General features: G+C 48.3%; 1 protein-coding gene across 1 annotated transcript in view; it reads left to right on the top strand.

Moving 5' to 3' along the window:
• LOC134984716 (oocyte zinc finger protein XlCOF7.1-like) overlaps positions 1-22,427 on the top strand; it is an 83,017-nt gene that overhangs the window by 58,468 nt on the left and 2,122 nt on the right. The window lies entirely within an intron of this gene.

The raw sequence follows: 22,427 nt of genomic DNA on the forward strand, positions 1-22,427 counted from the left end.
GTGACTTTGGAATGTTCAGGATCCACCCATGATCCCAGAGTAGTTGTTGAGAGCGCAATACTCTGCAACAGCTTCTCCTTGGAAGATGCCTCTATCAGCAGATGATCCAGATATGGAATGGAATTATGTTCACTCCCTGTTTGCGTAGGAGGAGCATCATCTCCGCGATGACCTTGGTGAACACCCTCTGTGCTGTGGAGAGGCCAAATGGCAATGTCTGGAACTGATAGTGACAGTCCTGTAGTGCAAACCATAGCCTGGTGTGGTGGCCGGATTAGAATGTGAAGGTACGCATCCTTGATATCCAGGGATACTAGGAATTCCCCCTCCTCCAGACCTGAGATCACCGCTCTCAGAGACTCCATCTTGTATTGTAAAACCCTCAAGTAGGGGGGGTTCAATGACTTCAGGTTCAATATAGGCCTTTCCAAACCATCCGGTTTTGGTACCACAAACAGGTTTGAGTAATAACCCCTGGTTTTTGGGTGAGGTAGAACTGGAACATTGACATTTGTTTGTACCAATTTTTGATTGGCTTCCTGTAGGATAGCACTTTCTGTCAGCGAAGCTGGTAAGCCTGATTTGAAGAATCTGTGAGGTGGGAGTTCTGGAAACTACAGTTTGTACCCCTGGGTAACAATATCCGTCACCCAGGGGTCTAGGGATGATGACGCCCAGACGTGACTGAAATCTTTTAGTGTCGCTCCCACCTGCATGATCTCCAGGCTGAGAGGTCCACCGTCATTCTGAGTTTGGAGGAAGCAAAACCTGGTTTCTGTTCCTGGGAACATGTTGGTGAGGTTTTTTAGATCATCAATGACCTCCACTAAAAAAGGTAAGAGGGGTTTGGATTTTTTACATTTTGCAGTCCAAAAGGACTGCAGTGTAGGTGTAGGATAAGATTTCCTAGCTGGGGCTGCTGCGGAGGGAAGAAATGTCGACTTACCCGCAGTCGCTGTGGAAATCCACGCATCCAATGCATCCCCAAATAGTGCCTGACCTGTGAATGGCAGGTTCTCCACACTTTTCTTGGATTCTGCATCCGCAGTCCATTGGCGTAGCCAGAGTCCACTGCGTGCCGAGAGAGCCATGGAAGTAGCAGACCAGGCTTCCATCATGAAACCTTCAGAATCCTGTATGTGACGTTGTAAAGATATGAGACAGAGGGTAAAACTGTATTTATGGCATTTCAATCTTTATAGCGTTTAATGTACTTTTTATTCCTTCTGTTCCCATGTCTCTCTGGCTTGTGTCCCTATTACCCCATGTGTGTGTTCATCCATTACCCTATATATTCTGTACCATAATCTTACCCATGTAAATACAGGTGTGCTGTGACCTGGCACCTAGTGCTGTCATGTATGTTATTGTAGGAGAATGCCAGTCTGGTATGAGGTTATTACAGGTTATCATTGTTATGCCTATTGAGTCCATCTATGATCCTTATATGGTCACACAGGAAATACATTTGAGGACCAGGTAATGTCTCTTTGAAGCTTCTCCTCCACAGGGGACAATCAGGACTTAAACCAATTTCCCTGTCATTGTTCCTTCTGTTTACTGTCTTCTGTCCCATCCTGGCCTCTCACAGACATCACGGTGCCTGACCCAGCATGTGGTCAGCAGGAGAAGGCCAGCTGTGGGAGGGAGTAGGGAAATACCTGAGGTGGGATACCACCAATCAGGAACCTGCGTCTCCTCCCCAGGTGAGCGCTGCATGATGGGCATTTGGAAGGTTTTAAAAGAGGTTGCACAGGTCAGCTCCGCATGTTAGTCGCAGGACTCTGGCTAAGGGGTGATTCTCTGCCAGGGTACCTTGTGGAACGCATCAACAGTGCTTTGTGGACTTATATGTACTTACTACTGCAAGGACTAATCTGCTATCACTGCTGTGTGGACTCAGTGATAGTTCTGCTGTATGGACTTGTTTATCTGGAACTTCTGCACGGAATTGCTGTGGACCTAAATCCTCTACTGGGACTTACTATCTGGACTGCTACCTGTATACTGTTTCTGGGCTATATTTACGTCTGTTTCCTGTGAATTATCTATTCCTGTGTGCAGTGAGAAATAAACCATCACTTTGGTTTCATCGGCTCTGTGTCTGAGTGATTAGAAGAACCCCGTATCCTCACATTTGGCGGCAGCAGTGGGATCATTCAGACACCAAGCAACGACCGCAGGAAGCGTGAAGGCCCAGCAGAGAACAGAGGATCAGGCCATATGTAATGCAAGAGGATCTGCAGTGAGGTGGTAACAAGTGAGCAGGTGTCAGTCCTGTGCGAAATAAAATGTTTCCAAGGAAAGAAAATGAACGCCTCAAGTCGCCCAGGGCAGTGGAGCTCGTGGATGGAGGTGTGTCGGTGTATCGGCAGGCTGGTAAGCCGGATCTGTTATTGATTGCTATAAAGATGCAGTACATTTGGGAGTATTGGAATGAAGCTAGGCAGATGATCAGTGGCTGGAGAGTATCCAGCATACAGGACAAGTTGTGTTACCTGGGGGATGCATTCCTGCACTGTAAAAGTGAGGCAGCCTCATGGAATCTGCTGGGGGAGCCAGAGTTTGTAGAATTCACAGAGGAAGTGATTGCTACAGTGACCCAATTGATGCAGAGAAGTCAATATTCTGAGGCTGAAAGGCAAGTCCAGAATCAATTATCTTCTGGGTTAGAGACAGAGGAAATAATCAGAATTGGGCCGCTGCGACCCAGGCAGACGACTGAGGGGTCCGCCTTGCAAGTGCCTGTTAAAAAGGGAGCAAAGTCATTGTCAGCGGGGCCCATAACCACATTGGAAGAAATGAGCATGGAGGAGCTGATAGCAGAATGCCAGCTGCGAGGCATCCCTTTCCAATTTTGCACTTGCAGGGAAATCCTCCAGCGTATTCTCCAGGATCAGGGAGATCCAACAAAAGCGTTCACTGATTACCGGACGTGGATCCTTCATCTCGGCCCAGGGACGAGTGTGTGGGAACAGCTGGAGTGTCTGGAGGAGTGCTTCATTGTGGCAGAGGAAGAGGCAATGGATCGGGGGCTCCTGGATACCCCAGCATGGCTAGACCAGTGTTGCAGGGTGGATGCAGAAAGGCACTGTCTGCAACAGCTTCTCCCACACCCAAGGGAAGCAGTTGCCCGGTGTACTATGCTGGGAGAGGCTAGCGCTGAAGTGAAGGCTATGCCCACAATACAGGCATCCCAGGAGGAGCTGCGCTACACCTTCCCTTTTGCTGAGGTGGAAGATGTAGACCTAGTAACCAGCTGCCAGGGGATCTATGAAGACTGTGCCCAAGAGATCACCATGGATGGGGGAGTATTGTTCCACTGCCCGACTACAAACATACCAGTCACGAATGGCCTCTTGCTCCAGGATGCCCAGCTTATTCAGCTGGGGGAGGCTCATCGCGACGGATTGGCAATGGCAGCCCCATTCATTTCACTGAGGAAGGCTGATGAGAAAATGCCCTGTGTATCTCCTGCTACCCTAACTCCACAAGAAGATTATGAAGGATTATTCCCTTTTAACGATTTGGAGAATGAGGAGCTGCGATGTGAATACTGGTACGTACCCTATGATTCAAACGTGACATTGGTAGCAGAGACTGTTAACATAATATCAGAGCAGGAACCAGAAAAGGATGTGTTGCACCACCGTAATACCTGTGAAAGTGTGGACTATAACTATGTGTCGAGGGATGTGCCTGCCATAAGCCAGATCCAAGCAACTACAGATCAAGTGGAGGTTGGGAGATGCCGCTTGTTACCTTGTCTCCTTTACCTGGGTGAAGGCACAGTGCAACCCACTCCCCTTCCATCTGCAGAGCAAGAGAAAGTTGTGGAGATAATTGTGGAAGCTTCAGTTGTTAAAACCCTGACTGGTACCCCACCAGCTACCAAGCACACAGGACGGGCAGGGGAGAAGGTTATCCAGGAGGAGGAGTGCGCAGAAGGCGCTGCAGGTGAGATACTGGCTTTTGAGGGGGGAGCGCGGGCACAGGACCAGTCTGTGCTGGTGACTCCCCTGCAGCCACCAGCTGAATTGTTTCTGATGAAGGGTCCATCCTCAGCACTGGGTTTTGAGACCACGTGCTGTACGGAGATTTGCCCGCCCCATAGTTGGGGTTTGAGGAAGGAAGGACTGGACAGAGTTGCAGAAGTGCTGGGGGCAGAACCCCAACATTGGCCTGCCTTTAGGCAGCTGTTCCTTGTGCAAGGGGGGGAGGTGGAAGGTACTCCCTGCCCCGTTGTGCCAGAGGCACAGGTATTAGTACACCCACTAGGTGTGCCGGGTGTAAAAGTTTGCAATGTTGGGGAGTGTGGATACCCAACACCTGAATTGCTAAATCCCCTGCTGGTGAAAATGAATGTGTCATATTGTAATATTGTCCTTGCTGGTTGTTTAACAATACTGCCTCTTACCACATGGGTCTGGTGGGACATCACCCTGTGGGACTCAGGTGGTACACACATGCATGATATTCTCTCCCCTGCACCCACCGCTCCTGGGTGGTAATGTTTCCTCAACACTTCAGAACAGGAATAAAAAAGTAGAGGAAGGAATGTAAAGATATGAGACAGAGGGTAAAACTGTATTTATGGCATTTCAATCTTTATAGCGTTTAATGTACTTTTTATTCCTTCTGTTCCCATGTCTCTCTGGCTTGTGTCCCTATTACCCCATGTGTGTGTTCATCCATTACCCTATATATTCTGTACCATAATCTTACCCATGTAAATACAGGTGTGCTGTGACCTGGCACCTAGTGCTGTCATGTATGTTATTGTAGGAGAATGCCAGTCTGGTATGAGGTTATTACAGGTTATCATTGTTATGCCTATTGAGTCCATCTATGATCCTTATATGGTCACACAGGAAATACATTTGAGGACCAGGTAATGTCTCTTTGAAGCTTCTCCTCCACAGGGGACAATCAGGACTTAAACCAATTTCCCTGTCATTGTTCCTTCTGTTTACTGTCTTCTGTCCCATCCTGGCCTCTCACAGACATCACGGTGCCTGACCCAGCATGTGGTCAGCAGGAGAAGGCCAGCTGTGGGAGGGAGTAGGGAAATACCTGAGGTGGGATACCACCAATCAGGAACCTGCGTCTCCTCCCCAGGTGAGCGCTGCATGATGGGCATTTGGAAGGTTTTAAAAGAGGTTGCACAGGTCAGCTCCGCATGTTAGTCGCAGGACTCTGGCTAAGGGGTGATTCTCTGCCAGGGTACCTTGTGGAACGCATCAACAGTGCTTTGTGGACTTATATGTACTTACTACTGCAAGGACTAATCTGCTATCACTGCTGTGTGGACTCAGTGATAGTTCTGCTGTATGGACTTGTTTATCTGGAACTTCTGCACGGAATTGCTGTGGACCTAAATCCTCTACTGGGACTTACTATCTGGACTGCTACCTGTATACTGTTTCTGGGCTATATTTACGTCTGTTTCCTGTGAATTATCTATTCCTGTGTGCAGTGAGAAATAAACCATCACTTTGGTTTCATCGGCTCTGTGTCTGAGTGATTAGAAGAACCCCGTATCCTCACAGACGTAAAAAGTCAATGTCACTCCTATCCATAGTATCTCAGCCCTCTAGTAAGGTGCCTGACCACTTTACTATGGCTTTAGAAATCCACGCACAAGCAATAGTGGGCCTTAAAGCCACGCCTGTAGCTGTGTATAGTGATTTGAGCGTGGTCTCAATCTTGCGATCAGCCGGCTCCTTTAAGGCGGTTGAACCAGGGACAGGTAAAACCACCTTTTTAGACAGCCTAGATACAGAATTGTCTACTATAGGTCGGTTTTCCCACTTCCTATCCTCTTCAGGGAAAGGGAAAGCAATGAGAATCCTTTTAGGGATTTGGAATTTTTTCTCTGGGTTTTCCCAGGATTTTTCAAACAACGAGTTTTACTCCTTAGAAGCAGGGAAGGTAAGTGAGTACTTCTTATTTACTGTAAAATAAGATTCCTCTACTTGTTCTGGAACCTTCTCAGAAATATGCAAAACATCCCTAATGACTTCAATCATTAGCTGCATCCGTTTAGCAAGGGATGGATCCCCCCCCCCCCCCCCCCCGCATATCCCCATCACCGTCCCCTGTTTCAGAGTCGGTATCAGTGTCAGCTTGCATTATCTGGGCAAGTGTACTTTTTTGGGGGGTATGTAGGTGGGGTTTTAGATGAAGTAGTGGGAGCTGAATACTTCAAACCTACTAAAGATTGTCTCAAAACCTGCGTCTCTTTCTCAGTATGTGACATCCTTGTTGAAATCTGGGATTTCATTCCCCTTAAAGAATCCACCCATGGGGGTTCGGATTCAGAAGGCTGAGACAGCACATTGCAGTCCTGAGTACATGGAATAGACTCCTCAGGAGAAGACAAACACTCTGCAGCACAGGACACGGAGTCCTTAGACATGATAATGTGGATATTCACACACACACACACACAGGAAAATGTCAGACACAGTTTCCCCCAGAGTACCTTCAGAGAGTCACAGAGTACAAGAAGCCAGCCACACAGCGCCCCTGTAGGCAGTTATTATGATAACAGCCCGGCGCTGACTGACCTTAATAGGGAGGGCAATGCTCCTTGTCAGTGTCCTAGTTCCTATGATCTGCAGGGAGAAAATGGCGCTGGTGAGTGCTGGATCTGCTGAGAGGAAGCCCCGCCCCTTGTAATGGCGCATTTAGTACCATGGGGTATAGGCCGGTCCTTTGGGATTCACTTGCACTTTAAGAGTTGAATAATGTGGGCTGGTTTCCCTCTATGCCCCTGCTACCAGACTCAGTCTAGAAACTGTGCCCGAGGAGACAGACATACTTCAAGAGAACAAAATACACAGATAGTGGTGAGATTCACACCAGCTCACACATAACAAAAAGGAAAGCCAAACTAACCAACTTGGAACAATTCAGCAACAGCTGAACCAACAACACTGAACTAAGTGACAATGCAGTTAGACGAAGCACAGGGCGGGCGCCCAGCATCCTCTACGGACTACGAGAAAAGGATTTACCGGTAGGTAATTAAAATCCTATTTTCTCTTACGTCCTAGAGGTTGCTGGGGTCCATTTAGTACCATGGGGATGTACCAAAGCTCCCAGTACAGGAGGGAGAGTGCTGAGGTTCCTGCAGAACTGATTGACCAAACTTGAGGTCCTCAGAGGCCAAAGTATAAGACTTGTAAAACTTAGCAAACGTGTTCGACCCTGAACACCAAGTAGTGTTCGACCAAGTAGCTGCTCGGCAAAGCTGAATAGCCGAGACACCCCGGGCAGCTGCCCAGGAAGAACCCACTTTACGGGTAGAGTAGGCCTGAACAGATTTTGGAATTTGCAATCCTGCGGTGGAATAAGCATGCTGGATAGTAAGCCTGATCCAGCGTGAAATTGTCTGCTTAGAAGCAGGACACCCAATCTTGTTGCGATCATAAAGTACAAATAGTGCGTCCGACTTTCTGTGACGAGTAGTTCTCTTCACATAGATTTTCAAAGTCCGCACGACATCCACGGACTTTGAGGTAATTAAGGTGTCAGTAGCCACTGGCACCACAATAGGTTGGTTGATATGAAAAGCCGACACAACCTTAGGGAGAAATTGCTGACGCGTTCTGAGCTCAGCTCTATCCTCATGGAAAATCAAGTGGGGGCGCTTGTGCGACAATGTCCCCAATTCTGAGAGACGTCTGGCAGAAGCCAAGGCTAACGTGACCGCCTTCCAAGTAAGAAACTTTACGTCCACTTCCTGTAAAGGTTCGAACTAATCCGATTGCAGGAACTGCAGCACCACATTAAAATCCCAAGGTGCCATAGGAGGCACAAAGGGTGGTTGGATGTGCAGAACTCCTTTCAAGAAAGTCTGAACCTCAGGGATAGCAGCAAATTGTTTCTGGAAGAAAATAGACAAGGCCAAAATCTGTACCTTGATGGAGCCCAAGCGTAAGCCAACATCCACACCTGCTTGCAGAAAGTGGAGAAAATGTCCCAGTTGAAACTCCACCGAAGGAAACTTCTTGGATTTACACCAAGACACATACTTTTTCCAAAGCCGATGGTAATGATTAGACATTACTCCTCCCTTCCTAGCTTGGATCAGAGTAGGAATAACCTTATTTGGAATGCCCTCCCGAGCTAAGATCTGGCGTTCAACCTCCATGCCGTCAAACGTAGCTGCGGTAAGTCTTGATAGGAAAACAGCCCCTGCAGTAGAAGGTCCTCGCAAAGAGGAAGAGGCCTCCAGCATTAGTGCCAGAAGATCCACGTACCAAGCCCGCCTTTGCCAGTCCAGAGCAATGATGATCACCGGAACTCTTGATCTTTTTATTAGTTTGAGAATCCTTGGGATGACTGGAAGTGGAGGGAACACATACATTGACTGGAACACCCACGGAGTCACCAGGGCATACACCGCCACTGCCTGTGGGTCTCGTGACCTGGAACAGTACCTCCGAAGCTTCTTGTTGAGGCGAGAGGCCATCATGTGTATCTGAGGTACACCCCATCGGCTTGTTACCTCTGTAAATACCTCCGGGTGGAGGCTTCATTCTCCTGGTGTCTGCTGAGGAAGTCCGCTTCCCAGTTGTCCACTCCCGGAATGAAGATCGCTGCCAGCGCCAGCGTGTGTCTTTCTGCCCAGAGGAGGATTCTTGTTCCCTCTAACATTGCAGCTCTGCTTTTCGTTCCACCATGCCTATTTATGTAGTACACCGCGGTGACGTTGTCCGACTAAACCGGAATGGCTCGATCTTGCAGAAGATGAGCCGCTTGTAGAAGGCCATTTGTATATGACCTTTAGTTCCAGAATGTTTATTGGAAGGACCAATTCCTGGCTTGACCACTTTCATTGGAAGTTTTCCCCCTGGGTGACTACTCCTCAATCTTTGAGGCTTGCATCCGTGGTTAGAAGACTCCAAGTCTGAATCCCGAACCTACGGCCCTCGAGCAGGTGCGAAGTTTGCAGCCACCAGAGAAGTGAATTTCTGGCTTTCGGCGACAGGCATATCCGCTGGTGCATGTGAAGATGAGATCCCGACCACTTGTCCAGGAGATCCAGCTGGAAGAACCGTGCATGGAATCTTCCATATTGTAGAGCCTCGTAGGAGGCTACCACCTTCCCCAGGAGGTTTCAAGACATCCCGGACCATTAATTGGATGACCAACGCTTTCTCCAGCAGTAAAAAACACCCTCTGCACTTCTATGTCGAGTATCATCCCCAGGAAGGGCAGTCTCCTTGTCGGTTCCAAATGTGACTTTGGAATGTTCAGGATCCACCCATGATCCCAGAGTAGTTGTTGAGAGCGCAATACTCTGCAACAGCTTCTCCTTGGAAGATGCCTCTATCAGCAGATGATCCAGATATGGAATGGAATTATGTTCACTCCCTGTTTGCGTAGGAGGAGCATCATCTCCGCGATGACCTTGGTGAACACCCTCTGTGCTGTGGAGAGGCCAAATGGCAATGTCTGGAACTGATAGTGACAGTCCTGTAGTGCAAACCATAGCCTGGTGTGGTGGCCGGATTAGAATGTGAAGGTACGCATCCTTGATATCCAGGGATACTAGGAATTCCCCCTCCTCCAGACCTGAGATCACCGCTCTCAGAGACTCCATCTTGTATTGTAAAACCCTCAAGTAGGGGGGGTTCAATGACTTCAGGTTCAATATAGGCCTTTCCAAACCATCCGGTTTTGGTACCACAAACAGGTTTGAGTAATAACCCCTGGTTTTTGGGTGAGGTAGAACTGGAACATTGACATTTGTTTGTACCAATTTTTGATTGGCTTCCTGTAGGATAGCACTTTCTGTCAGCGAAGCTGGTAAGCCTGATTTGAAGAATCTGTGAGGTGGGAGTTCTGGAAACTACAGTTTGTACCCCTGGGTAACAATATCCGTCACCCAGGGGTCTAGGGATGATGACGCCCAGACGTGACTGAAATCTTTTAGTGTCGCTCCCACCTGCATGATCTCCAGGCTGAGAGGTCCACCGTCATTCTGAGTTTGGAGGAAGCAAAACCTGGTTTCTGTTCCTGGGAACATGTTGGTGAGGTTTTTTAGATCATCAATGACCTCCACTAAAAAAGGTAAGAGGGGTTTGGATTTTTTACATTTTGCAGTCCAAAAGGACTGCAGTGTAGGTGTAGGATAAGATTTCCTAGCTGGGGCTGCTGCGGAGGGAAGAAATGTCGACTTACCCGCAGTCGCTGTGGAAATCCACGCATCCAATGCATCCCCAAATAGTGCCTGACCTGTGAATGGCAGGTTCTCCACACTTTTCTTGGATTCTGCATCCGCAGTCCATTGGCGTAGCCAGAGTCCACTGCGTGCCGAGAGAGCCATGGAAGTAGCAGACCAGGCTTCCATCATGAAACCTTCAGAATCCTGTATGTGACGTTGTAAAGATATGAGACAGAGGGTAAAACTGTATTTATGGCATTTCAATCTTTATAGCGTTTAATGTACTTTTTATTCCTTCTGTTCCCATGTCTCTCTGGCTTGTGTCCCTATTACCCCATGTGTGTGTTCATCCATTACCCTATATATTCTGTACCATAATCTTACCCATGTAAATACAGGTGTGCTGTGACCTGGCACCTAGTGCTGTCATGTATGTTATTGTAGGAGAATGCCAGTCTGGTATGAGGTTATTACAGGTTATCATTGTTATGCCTATTGAGTCCATCTATGATCCTTATATGGTCACACAGGAAATACATTTGAGGACCAGGTAATGTCTCTTTGAAGCTTCTCCTCCACAGGGGACAATCAGGACTTAAACCAATTTCCCTGTCATTGTTCCTTCTGTTTACTGTCTTCTGTCCCATCCTGGCCTCTCACAGACATCACGGTGCCTGACCCAGCATGTGGTCAGCAGGAGAAGGCCAGCTGTGGGAGGGAGTAGGGAAATACCTGAGGTGGGATACCACCAATCAGGAACCTGCGTCTCCTCCCCAGGTGAGCGCTGCATGATGGGCATTTGGAAGGTTTTAAAAGAGGTTGCACAGGTCAGCTCCGCATGTTAGTCGCAGGACTCTGGCTAAGGGGTGATTCTCTGCCAGGGTACCTTGTGGAACGCATCAACAGTGCTTTGTGGACTTATATGTACTTACTACTGCAAGGACTAATCTGCTATCACTGCTGTGTGGACTCAGTGATAGTTCTGCTGTATGGACTTGTTTATCTGGAACTTCTGCACGGAATTGCTGTGGACCTAAATCCTCTACTGGGACTTACTATCTGGACTGCTACCTGTATACTGTTTCTGGGCTATATTTACGTCTGTTTCCTGTGAATTATCTATTCCTGTGTGCAGTGAGAAATAAACCATCACTTTGGTTTCATCGGCTCTGTGTCTGAGTGATTAGAAGAACCCCGTATCCTCACATTTGGCGGCAGCAGTGGGATCATTCAGACACCAAGCAACGACCGCAGGAAGCGTGAAGGCCCAGCAGAGAACAGAGGATCAGGCCATATGTAATGCAAGAGGATCTGCAGTGAGGTGGTAACAAGTGAGCAGGTGTCAGTCCTGTGCGAAATAAAATGTTTCCAAGGAAAGAAAATGAACGCCTCAAGTCGCCCAGGGCAGTGGAGCTCGTGGATGGAGGTGTGTCGGTGTATCGGCAGGCTGGTAAGCCGGATCTGTTATTGATTGCTATAAAGATGCAGTACATTTGGGAGTATTGGAATGAAGCTAGGCAGATGATCAGTGGCTGGAGAGTATCCAGCATACAGGACAAGTTGTGTTACCTGGGGGATGCATTCCTGCACTGTAAAAGTGAGGCAGCCTCATGGAATCTGCTGGGGGAGCCAGAGTTTGTAGAATTCACAGAGGAAGTGATTGCTACAGTGACCCAATTGATGCAGAGAAGTCAATATTCTGAGGCTGAAAGGCAAGTCCAGAATCAATTATCTTCTGGGTTAGAGACAGAGGAAATAATCAGAATTGGGCCGCTGCGACCCAGGCAGACGACTGAGGGGTCCGCCTTGCAAGTGCCTGTTAAAAAGGGAGCAAAGTCATTGTCAGCGGGGCCCATAACCACATTGGAAGAAATGAGCATGGAGGAGCTGATAGCAGAATGCCAGCTGCGAGGCATCCCTTTCCAATTTTGCACTTGCAGGGAAATCCTCCAGCGTATTCTCCAGGATCAGGGAGATCCAACAAAAGCGTTCACTGATTACCGGACGTGGATCCTTCATCTCGGCCCAGGGACGAGTGTGTGGGAACAGCTGGAGTGTCTGGAGGAGTGCTTCATTGTGGCAGAGGAAGAGGCAATGGATCGGGGGCTCCTGGATACCCCAGCATGGCTAGACCAGTGTTGCAGGGTGGATGCAGAAAGGCACTGTCTGCAACAGCTTCTCCCACACCCAAGGGAAGCAGTTGCCCGGTGTACTATGCTGGGAGAGGCTAGCGCTGAAGTGAAGGCTATGCCCACAATACAGGCATCCCAGGAGGAGCTGCGCTACACCTTCCCTTTTGCTGAGGTGGAAGATGTAGACCTAGTAACCAGCTGCCAGGGGATCTATGAAGACTGTGCCCAAGAGATCACCATGGATGGGGGAGTATTGTTCCACTGCCCGACTACAAACATACCAGTCACGAATGGCCTCTTGCTCCAGGATGCCCAGCTTATTCAGCTGGGGGAGGCTCATCGCGACGGATTGGCAATGGCAGCCCCATTCATTTCACTGAGGAAGGCTGATGAGAAAATGCCCTGTGTATCTCCTGCTACCCTAACTCCACAAGAAGATTATGAAGGATTATTCCCTTTTAACGATTTGGAGAATGAGGAGCTGCGATGTGAATACTGGTACGTACCCTATGATTCAAACGTGACATTGGTAGCAGAGACTGTTAACATAATATCAGAGCAGGAACCAGAAAAGGATGTGTTGCACCACCGTAATACCTGTGAAAGTGTGGACTATAACTATGTGTCGAGGGATGTGCCTGCCATAAGCCAGATCCAAGCAACTACAGATCAAGTGGAGGTTGGGAGATGCCGCTTGTTACCTTGTCTCCTTTACCTGGGTGAAGGCACAGTGCAACCCACTCCCCTTCCATCTGCAGAGCAAGAGAAAGTTGTGGAGATAATTGTGGAAGCTTCAGTTGTTAAAACCCTGACTGGTACCCCACCAGCTACCAAGCACACAGGACGGGCAGGGGAGAAGGTTATCCAGGAGGAGGAGTGCGCAGAAGGCGCTGCAGGTGAGATACTGGCTTTTGAGGGGGGAGCGCGGGCACAGGACCAGTCTGTGCTGGTGACTCCCCTGCAGCCACCAGCTGAATTGTTTCTGATGAAGGGTCCATCCTCAGCACTGGGTTTTGAGACCACGTGCTGTACGGAGATTTGCCCGCCCCATAGTTGGGGTTTGAGGAAGGAAGGACTGGACAGAGTTGCAGAAGTGCTGGGGGCAGAACCCCAACATTGGCCTGCCTTTAGGCAGCTGTTCCTTGTGCAAGGGGGGGAGGTGGAAGGTACTCCCTGCCCCGTTGTGCCAGAGGCACAGGTATTAGTACACCCACTAGGTGTGCCGGGTGTAAAAGTTTGCAATGTTGGGGAGTGTGGATACCCAACACCTGAATTGCTAAATCCCCTGCTGGTGAAAATGAATGTGTCATATTGTAATATTGTCCTTGCTGGTTGTTTAACAATACTGCCTCTTACCACATGGGTCTGGTGGGACATCACCCTGTGGGACTCAGGTGGTACACACATGCATGATATTCTCTCCCCTGCACCCACCGCTCCTGGGTGGTAATGTTTCCTCAACACTTCAGAACAGGAATAAAAAAGTAGAGGAAGGAATGTAAAGATATGAGACAGAGGGTAAAACTGTATTTATGGCATTTCAATCTTTATAGCGTTTAATGTACTTTTTATTCCTTCTGTTCCCATGTCTCTCTGGCTTGTGTCCCTATTACCCCATGTGTGTGTTCATCCATTACCCTATATATTCTGTACCATAATCTTACCCATGTAAATACAGGTGTGCTGTGACCTGGCACCTAGTGCTGTCATGTATGTTATTGTAGGAGAATGCCAGTCTGGTATGAGGTTATTACAGGTTATCATTGTTATGCCTATTGAGTCCATCTATGATCCTTATATGGTCACACAGGAAATACATTTGAGGACCAGGTAATGTCTCTTTGAAGCTTCTCCTCCACAGGGGACAATCAGGACTTAAACCAATTTCCCTGTCATTGTTCCTTCTGTTTACTGTCTTCTGTCCCATCCTGGCCTCTCACAGACATCACGGTGCCTGACCCAGCATGTGGTCAGCAGGAGAAGGCCAGCTGTGGGAGGGAGTAGGGAAATACCTGAGGTGGGATACCACCAATCAGGAACCTGCGTCTCCTCCCCAGGTGAGCGCTGCATGATGGGCATTTGGAAGGTTTTAAAAGAGGTTGCACAGGTCAGCTCCGCATGTTAGTCGCAGGACTCTGGCTAAGGGGTGATTCTCTGCCAGGGTACCTTGTGGAACGCATCAACAGTGCTTTGTGGACTTATATGTACTTACTACTGCAAGGACTAATCTGCTATCACTGCTGTGTGGACTCAGTGATAGTTCTGCTGTATGGACTTGTTTATCTGGAACTTCTGCACGGAATTGCTGTGGACCTAAATCCTCTACTGGGACTTACTATCTGGACTGCTACCTGTATACTGTTTCTGGGCTATATTTACGTCTGTTTCCTGTGAATTATCTATTCCTGTGTGCAGTGAGAAATAAACCATCACTTTGGTTTCATCGGCTCTGTGTCTGAGTGATTAGAAGAACCCCGTATCCTCACAGACGTAAAAAGTCAATGTCACTCCTATCCATAGTATCTCAGCCCTCTAGTAAGGTGCCTGACCACTTTACTATGGCTTTAGAAATCCACGCACAAGCAATAGTGGGCCTTAAAGCCACGCCTGTAGCTGTGTATAGTGATTTGAGCGTGGTCTCAATCTTGCGATCAGCCGGCTCCTTTAAGGCGGTTGAACCAGGGACAGGTAAAACCACCTTTTTAGACAGCCTAGATACAGAATTGTCTACTATAGGTCGGTTTTCCCACTTCCTATCCTCTTCAGGGAAAGGGAAAGCAATGAGAATCCTTTTAGGGATTTGGAATTTTTTCTCTGGGTTTTCCCAGGATTTTTCAAACAACGAGTTTTACTCCTTAGAAGCAGGGAAGGTAAGTGAGTACTTCTTATTTACTGTAAAATAAGATTCCTCTACTTGTTCTGGAACCTTCTCAGAAATATGCAAAACATCCCTAATGACTTCAATCATTAGCTGCATCCGTTTAGCAAGGGATGGATCCCCCCCCCCCCCCCCCCCCCGCATATCCCCATCACCGTCCCCTGTTTCAGAGTCGGTATCAGTGTCAGCTTGCATTATCTGGGCAAGTGTACTTTTTTGGGGGGTATGTAGGTGGGGTTTTAGATGAAGTAGTGGGAGCTGAATACTTCAAACCTACTAAAGATTGTCTCAAAACCTGCGTCTCTTTCTCAGTATGTGACATCCTTGTTGAAATCTGGGATTTCATTCCCCTTAAAGAATCCACCCATGGGGGTTCGGATTCAGAAGGCTGAGACAGCACATTGCAGTCCTGAGTACATGGAATAGACTCCTCAGGAGAAGACAAACACTCTGCAGCACAGGACACGGAGTCCTTAGACATGATAATGTGGATATTCACACACACACACACACAGGAAAATGTCAGACACAGTTTCCCCCAGAGTACCTTCAGAGAGTCACAGAGTACAAGAAGCCAGCCACACAGCGCCCCTGTAGGCAGTTATTATGATAACAGCCCGGCGCTGACTGACCTTAATAGGGAGGGCAATGCTCCTTGTCAGTGTCCTAGTTCCTATGATCTGCAGGGAGAAAATGGCGCTGGTGAGTGCTGGATCTGCTGAGAGGAAGCCCCGCCCCTTGTAATGGCGCATTTAGTACCATGGGGTATAGGCCGGTCCTTTGGGATTCACTTGCACTTTAAGAGTTGAATAATGTGGGCTGGTTTCCCTCTATGCCCCTGCTACCAGACTCAGTCTAGAAACTGTGCCCGAGGAGACAGACATACTTCAAGAGAACGAAATACACAGATAGTGGTGAGATTCACACCAGCTCACACATAACAAAAAGGAAAGCCAAACTAACCAACTTGGAACAATTCAGCAACAGCTGAACCAACAACACTGAACTAAGTGACAATGCAGTTAGACGAAGCACAGGGCGGGCGCCCAGCATCCTCTACGGACTACGAGAAAAGGATTTACCGGTAGGTAATTAAAATCCTATTTTCTCTTACGTCCTAGAGGTTGCTGGGGTCCATTTAGTACCATGGGGATGTACCAAAGCTCCCAGTACAGGAGGGAGAGTGCTGAGGTTCCTGCAGAACTGATTGACCAAACTTGAGGTCCTCAGAGGCCAAAGTATAAGACTTGTAAAACTTAGCAAACGTGTTCGACCCTGAACACCAAGTAGTGTTCGACCAAGTAGCTGCTCGGCAAAGCTGAATAGCCGAGACACCCCGGGCAGCTGCCCAGGAAGAACCCACTTTACGGGTAGAGTAGGCCTGAACAGATTTTGGAATTTGCAATCCTGCGGTGGAATAAGCATGCTGGATAGTAAGCCTGATCCAGCGTGAAATTGTCTGCTTAGAAGCAGGACACCCAATCTTGTTGCGATCATAAAGTACAAATAGTGCGTCCGACTTTCTGTGACGAGTAGTTCTCTTCACATAGATTTTCAAAGTCCGCACGACATCCACGGACTTTGAGGTAATTAAGGTGTCAGTAGCCACTGGCACCACAATAGGTTGGTTGATATGAAAAGCCGACACAACCTTAGGGAGAAATTGCTGACGCGTTCTGAGCTCTGCTCTATCCTCATGGAAAATCAAGTGGGGGCGCTTGTGCGACAATGTCCCCAATTCTGAGAGACGTCTGGCAGAAGCCAAGGCTAACGTGACCGCCTTCCAAGTAAGAAACTTTACGTCCACTTCCTGTAAAGGTTCGAACTAATCCGATTGCAGGAACTGCAGCACCACATTAAAATCCCAAGGTGCCATAGGAGGCACAAAGGGTGGTTGGATGTGCAGAACTCCTTTCAAGAAAGTCTGAACCTCAGGGATAGCAGCAAATTGTTTCTGGAAGAAAATAGACAAGGCCAAAATCTGTACCTTGATGGAGCCCAAGCGTAAGCCAACATCCACACCTGCTTGCAGAAAGTGGAGAAAATGTCCCAGTTGAAACTCCACCGAAGGAAACTTCTTGGATTTACACCAAGACACATACTTTTTCCAAAGCCGATGGTAATGATTAGACATTACTCCTCCCTTCCTAGCTTGGATCAGAGTAGGAATAACCTTATTTGGAATGCCCTCCCGAGCTAAGATCTGGCGTTCAACCTCCATGCCGTCAAACGTAGCTGCGGTAAGTCTTGATAGGAAAACAGCCCCTGCAGTAGAAGGTCCTCGCAAAGAGGAAGAGGCCTCCAGCATTAGTGCCAGAAGATCCACGTACCAAGCCCGCCTTTGCCAGTCCAGAGCAATGATGATCACCGGAACTCTTGATCTTTTTATTAGTTTGAGAATCCTTGGGATGACTGGAAGTGGAGGGAACACATACATTGACTGGAACACCCACGGAGTCACCAGGGCATACACCGCCACTGCCTGTGGGTCTCGTGACCTGGAACAGTACCTCCGAAGCTTCTTGTTGAGGCGAGAGGCCATCATGTCTATCTGAGGTACACCCCATCGGCTTGTTACCTCTGTAAATACCTCCGGGTGGAGGCTTCATTCTCCTGGTGTCTGCTGAGGAAGTCCGCTTCCCAGTTGTCCACTCCCGGAATGAAGATCGCTGCCAGCGCCAGCGTGTGTCTTTCTGCCCAGAGGAGGATTCTTGTTCCCTCTAACATTGCAGCTCTGCTTTTCGTTCCACCATGCCTATTTATGTAGTACACCGCGGTGACGTTGTCCGACTAAACCGGAATGGCTCGATCTTGCAGAAGATGAGCCGCTTGTAGAAGGCCATTTGTATATGACCTTTAGTTCCAGAATGTTTATTGGAAGGACCAATTCCTGGCTTGACCACTTTCATTGGAAGTTTTCCCCCTGGGTGACTACTCCTCAATCTTTGAGGCTTGCATCCGTGGTTAGAAGACTCCAAGTCTGAATCCCGAACCTACGGCCCTCGAGCAGGTGCGAAGTTTGCAGCCACCAGAGAAGTGAATTTCTGGCTTTCGGCGACAGGCATATCCGCTGGTGCATGTGAAGATGAGATCCCGACCACTTGTCCAGGAGATCCAGCTGGAAGAACCGTGCATGGAATCTTCCATATTGTAGAGCCTCGTAGGAGGCTACCACCTTCCCCAGGAGGTTTCAAGACATCCCGGACCATTAATTGGATGACCAACGCTTTCTCCAGCAGTAAAAAACACCCTCTGCACTTCTATGTCGAGTATCATCCCCAGGAAGGGCAGTCTCCTTGTCGGTTCCAAATGTGACTTTGGAATGTTCAGGATCCACCCATGATCCCAGAGTAGTTGTTGAGAGCGCAATACTCTGCAACAGCTTCTCCTTGGAAGATGCCTCTATCAGCAGATGATCCAGATATGGAATGGAATTATGTTCACTCCCTGTTTGCGTAGGAGGAGCATCATCTCCGCGATGACCTTGGTGAACACCCTCTGTGCTGTGGAGAGGCCAAATGGCAATGTCTGGAACTGATAGTGACAGTCCTGTAGTGCAAACCATAGCCTGGTGTGGTGGCCGGATTAGAATGTGAAGGTACGCATCCTTGATATCCAGGGATACTAGGAATTCCCCCTCCTCCAGACCTGAGATCACCGCTCTCAGAGACTCCATCTTGTATTGTAAAACCCTCAAGTAGGGGGGGTTCAATGACTTCAGGTTCAATATAGGCCTTTCCAAACCATCCGGTTTTGGTACCACAAACAGGTTTGAGTAATAACCCCTGGTTTTTGGGTGAGGTAGAACTGGAACATTGACATTTGTTTGTACCAATTTTTGATTGGCTTCCTGTAGGATAGCACTTTCTGTCAGCGAAGCTGGTAAGCCTGATTTGAAGAATCTGTGAGGTGGGAGTTCTGGAAACTACAGTTTGTACCCCTGGGTAACAATATCCGTCACCCAGGGGTCTAGGGATGATGACGCCCAGACGTGACTGAAATCTTTTAGTGTCGCTCCCACCTGCATGATCTCCAGGCTGAGAGGTCCACCGTCATTCTGAGTTTGGAGGAAGCAAAACCTGGTTTCTGTTCCTGGGAACATGTTGGTGAGGTTTTTTAGATCATCAATGACCTCCACTAAAAAAGGTAAGAGGGGTTTGGATTTTTTACATTTTGCAGTCCAAAAGGACTGCAGTGTAGGTGTAGGATAAGATTTCCTAGCTGGGGCTGCTGCGGAGGGAAGAAATGTCGACTTACCCGCAGTCGCTGTGGAAATCCACGCATCCAATGCATCCCCAAATAGTGCCTGACCTGTGAATGGCAGGTTCTCCACACTTTTCTTGGATTCTGCATCCGCAGTCCATTGGCGTAGCCAGAGTCCACTGCGTGCCGAGAGAGCCATGGAAGTAGCAGACCAGGCTTCCATCATGAAACCTTCAGAATCCTGTATGTGACGTTGTAAAGATATGAGACAGAGGGTAAAACTGTATTTATGGCATTTCAATCTTTATAGCGTTTAATGTACTTTTTATTCCTTCTGTTCCCATGTCTCTCTGGCTTGTGTCCCTATTACCCCATGTGTGTGTTCATCCATTACCCTATATATTCTGTACCATAATCTTACCCATGTAAATACAGGTGTGCTGTGACCTGGCACCTAGTGCTGTCATGTATGTTATTGTAGGAGAATGCCAGTCTGGTATGAGGTTATTACAGGTTATCATTGTTATGCCTATTGAGTCCATCTATGATCCTTATATGGTCACACAGGAAATACATTTGAGGACCAGGTAATGTCTCTTTGAAGCTTCTCCTCCACAGGGGACAATCAGGACTTAAACCAATTTCCCTGTCATTGTTCCTTCTGTTTACTGTCTTCTGTCCCATCCTGGCCTCTCACAGACATCACGGTGCCTGACCCAGCATGTGGTCAGCAGGAGAAGGCCAGCTGTGGGAGGGAGTAGGGAAATACCTGAGGTGGGATACCACCAATCAGGAACCTGCGTCTCCTCCCCAGGTGAGCGCTGCATGATGGGCATTTGGAAGGTTTTAAAAGAGGTTGCACAGGTCAGCTCCGCATGTTAGTCGCAGGACTCTGGCTAAGGGGTGATTCTCTGCCAGGGTACCTTGTGGAACGCATCAACAGTGCTTTGTGGACTTATATGTACTTACTACTGCAAGGACTAATCTGCTATCACTGCTGTGTGGACTCAGTGATAGTTCTGCTGTATGGACTTGTTTATCTGGAACTTCTGCACGGAATTGCTGTGGACCTAAATCCTCTACTGGGACTTACTATCTGGACTGCTACCTGTATACTGTTTCTGGGCTATATTTACGTCTGTTTCCTGTGAATTATCTATTCCTGTGTGCAGTGAGAAATAAACCATCACTTTGGTTTCATCGGCTCTGTGTCTGAGTGATTAGAAGAACCCCGTATCCTCACAGACGTAAAAAGTCAATGTCACTCCTATCCATAGTATCTCAGCCCTCTAGTAAGGTGCCTGACCACTTTACTATGGCTTTAGAAATCCACGCACAAGCAATAGTGGGCCTTAAAGCCACGCCTGTAGCTGTGTATAGTGATTTGAGCGTGGTCTCAATCTTGCGATCAGCCGGCTCCTTTAAGGCGGTTGAACCAGGGACAGGTAAAACCACCTTTTTAGACAGCCTAGATACAGAATTGTCTACTATAGGTCGGTTTTCCCACTTCCTATCCTCTTCAGGGAAAGGGAAAGCAATGAGAATCCTTTTAGGGATTTGGAATTTTTTCTCTGGGTTTTCCCAGGATTTTTCAAACAACGAGTTTTACTCCTTAGAAGCAGGGAAGGTAAGTGAGTACTTCTTATTTACTGTAAAATAAGATTCCTCTACTTGTTCTGGAACCTTCTCAGAAATATGCAAAACATCCCTAATGACTTCAATCATTAGCTGCATCCGTTTAGCAAGGGATGGATCCCCCCCCCCCCCCCCGCATATCCCCATCACCGTCCCCTGTTTCAGAGTCGGTATCAGTGTCAGCTTGCATTATCTGGGCAAGTGTACTTTTTTGGGGGGTATGTAGGTGGGGTTTTAGATGAAGTAGTGGGAGCTGAATACTTCAAACCTACTAAAGATTGTCTCAAAACCTGCGTCTCTTTCTCAGTATGTGACATCCTTGTTGAAATCTGGGATTTCATTCCCCTTAAAGAATCCACCCATGGGGGTTCGGATTCAGAAGGCTGAGACAGCACATTGCAGTCCTGAGTACATGGAATAGACTCCTCAGGAGAAGACAAACACTCTGCAGCACAGGACACGGAGTCCTTAGACATGATAATGTGGATATTCACACACACACACACACAGGAAAATGTCAGACACAGTTTCCCCCAGAGTACCTTCAGAGAGTCACAGAGTACAAGAAGCCAGCCACACAGCGCCCCTGTAGGCAGTTATTATGATAACAGCCCGGCGCTGACTGACCTTAATAGGGAGGGCAATGCTCCTTGTCAGTGTCCTAGTTCCTATGATCTGCAGGGAGAAAATGGCGCTGGTGAGTGCTGGATCTGCTGAGAGGAAGCCCCGCCCCTTGTAATGGCGCACGGCTTCCTGCACTAATTATTTATACTGGCCTGAGGATTTTAGTGCTAACAGGGGGATTAGCCCCTGTTAGCTGCGTGACCAGTGTAGGGTTTATCCGCGCTGGCTGAGGACGCCCCTCAAAGTGCCTACACTGTGTGTTGCTGAGCCTTCCTGGAGCGCAGCCTGTCAGAGCTGCGCTCCCACCCTTGTGCCGCCATACCTGGCGTCGACTCGCTATCCGGGAAGCCGGCGCTGTACTCGCCACTCTTCTTTCTTCTGGCTTTGTTAGGGGGTGGCGGCCATGCTGCAGGAGTGAGCAGTCGCCTCGTGGGCTTGCGATCAGCACCCTCAGGAGCTCAGTGTCCTGTAAGCGGAGTAGATAACCATTAACTCTTCGGGAAGTTGGTTCCTAATTCCCCCACTAAGTCCCATGAAGCAGCGAGGCTGTTGCCAGCAGCCTTCCTGTAACCTAATTAACTCTAGAAATAAAAAACTAAGAAAACTCATAGAGGGAGGGGCCAGCCCACACTATTAAACTCTTAAAGTGTCAGTGGCTCCCAAAGGACCCGTCTATACCGCATGGTACTAAATGGACCCCAGCATCCTCTAGGACGTAAGAGAAAGAAGATTATAACCTAGCAGATGATGATGATGATTGCAGGGGTATCATATGGTG

Source organism: Pseudophryne corroboree (genome assembly GCF_028390025.1).
Source record: "Pseudophryne corroboree isolate aPseCor3 chromosome 3 unlocalized genomic scaffold, aPseCor3.hap2 SUPER_3_unloc_76, whole genome shotgun sequence".
NCBI classification, from domain to species: Eukaryota; Metazoa; Chordata; class Amphibia; order Anura; family Myobatrachidae; genus Pseudophryne; species Pseudophryne corroboree.